Raw genomic sequence first — 2,500 nt, forward strand, 5'->3', positions numbered from 1 at the left:
TGGGGTGAGGGGGAGAGAGACGGATGGGCTGAGGGAGAAAGAGAGAGAGAGAGAGAGAGATGGGCTGAGGGAGAGAGAGGGAGAGAGAGAGAGAGAGAGATAGAGAGAGAGATGGGGTGAAGGAGAGAGAGACGGATGGGGTGAGGGGGAGAGAGACGGATGGGCTGAGGGAGAAAGAGAGAGAGAGAGATAGAGAGAGAGATGCGGTGAGGGAGAGAGAGACGGATGGGGTGAGGGAGAGAGAGGGAGGGAGAGAGAGAGATAGAGAGAGTGATGGGGGTGAAGGAGATAGAGACGGATGGGGTGAGGGGGAGAGAGACGGATGGGCTGAGGGAGAAAGAGAGGGGGAGAGAGAGAGAGAAAGAGATAGAGAGAGAGATGGGGTGAGGGAGAGAGAGAGGGATGGGCTGAGGGAGAGAGAGACGGATGGGGTGAGGGAGAAAGAGAGAGAGAGAGAGAGAGATGGGCTGAGGGAGAGAGAGGGAGAGAGAGAGAGAGAGAGATAGAGAGAGAGATGGGGTGAGGGAGAGAGAGACGGATGGGGTGAGGGGAGAGAGACGGATGGGCTGAGGGAGAAAGAGAGAGAGAGAGAGAGATAGAGAGAGTGATGGGGTGAGGGAGTGAGAGACGGATGGGCTGAGGGAGAGAGAGACGGATGGGGTGAGGGAGAAAGAGAGAGAGAGAGAGAGATGGGCTGAGGAGAGAGAGATGGATGGGGTGAGGGTGTGAGAGGGGGGAGAGAGAGAGGAGAGTTAGAGAGAGAGAGGGGGGTGAGGGAGAGAGAGACGGATGGCTGAGGGAGAGAGAGACGGATGGGGTGAGGGAGAGAGAGGGAGAGAGAGAGATAGAGAGACAGAGAGAGAGATGGGGTGAGGGAGAGAGAGCGAGAGAAAGATACGGAGTTGGGCTGAAGGAGAGAGAGAGAGAGAGAGATGGGCTGAGGGAGAGAGAGAGACGGATGGGCTGAGGGAGAGAGAGGGAGAGAGAGAGAGAGAGTGATAGAGAGAGAGATGGGGTGAGGGAGAGAGAGACGGTTGGGGTGAGGGGGAGAGAGACGGATGGGCTCTGGGAGAAAGAGAGAGAGAGAGAGAGAGAGAGATGGGCTGGGGGAGAGAGAGGGAGAGAGAGAGAGAGAGATAGAGAGAGAGATGGGGTGAGGGAGAGAGAGACGGATGGGGTGAGGGGGAGAGAGACGGATGGGCTGAGGAGAAAGAGAGAGAGAGAGAGAGAGCTAGAGAGAGAGTTGGGGTGAGGGAGAGAGAGACGATGGGCTGAGGGAGAGAGAGACGGATGGGCTGAGGGGGAAAGCGAGAGAGAGAGAGGGAGAGAGAGAGATGGGGTGAGGGAGAGAGAGACGGATGGGCTGAGGGAGAGAGACGGACGGTGTGAGGGAGAAAGAGAGAGAGAGAGAGAGAGAGAGAGGGAGAGAGAGAGAGAGAGAGAGAGAGATGGGCTGAGGGAGAGAGAGACGGATGGGGTGAGGGAGAGAGAGGGAGAGAGAGAGACAGAGATAGAGAGAGAGATGGGGTGAGGGAGAGAGAGACGGATGGGCTGAGGGAGAGAGAGACGAATGGGGTGAGGGAGAGAGAGGGAGAGAGAGAGATAGAGAGACAGAGAGAGAGATGGGGTGAGGGAGAGAGAGCGAGAGAAAGATACGGAGATGGGCTGAGGGACAGAGAGAGAGAGAGAGAAAGATGGGCTGAGGGAGAGCGAGAGACTGATGGGCTGAGGGAGAGAGAGGGAGAGAGAGAGAGAGTGATAGAGAGAGAGATGGGGTGAGGGAGGGAGAGCGAGAAAAAGATACAGAGATGGGCTGAGGGAGAGATAGAGAGAGAGAGAGAGAGAGATGGGCTGAGGGAGAGAGACGGAGAGAGAGAGAGAGAGAGAGATAGAGAGCGCGATGGGGTGAGGGCGAGAGAGACGGATGGGGTGAGGGGGAGAGAGACGGATGGGCTGAGGAGAAAGAGAGAGAGTGAGAGAGAGAGAGAGATGGGCTGAGGGAGAGAGAGATGGATGGGGTGAGGGAGAGAGAGGGAGGGAGAGAGAGAGAGGTAGAGAGAGAGATGGGGTGAGGGGAGAGAGAGACGGATGGGCTGAGGGAGAGAGAGACGGATGGGGTGAGGGAGAAGGAGAGAGAGAGAGATAGAGAGAGATGGGCTGAGGGAGAGAGAGACAGATGGGGTGAGGGAGAGAGAGGGAGAGAGAGAGAGAGATAGAGAGAGAGATGGGATGAGGGAGAGAGAGACGGATGGGCTGAGGGAGAGAGAGACGGATGGGGTGAGGGAGAGAGAGGGAGAGAGAGAGATAGAGAGACAGAGAGAGAGATGGGGTGAGGGAGAGAGAGCGAGAGAAAGATACGGAGATGGGCTGAGGGAGAGAGAGAGAGAGAGAGAGAGATGGGCTGAGGGAGAGAGAGAGACGGATGGGCTGAGGGAGAGATAGAGAGAGAGAGAGAGATGGGCTGAGGGAGAGAGAGACGGATGGGGTGAGGGAGAGAGAG

Source organism: Heterodontus francisci, chromosome 22 (genome assembly GCF_036365525.1).
Source record: "Heterodontus francisci isolate sHetFra1 chromosome 22, sHetFra1.hap1, whole genome shotgun sequence".
NCBI lineage: Eukaryota > Metazoa > Chordata > Chondrichthyes > Heterodontiformes > Heterodontidae > Heterodontus > Heterodontus francisci.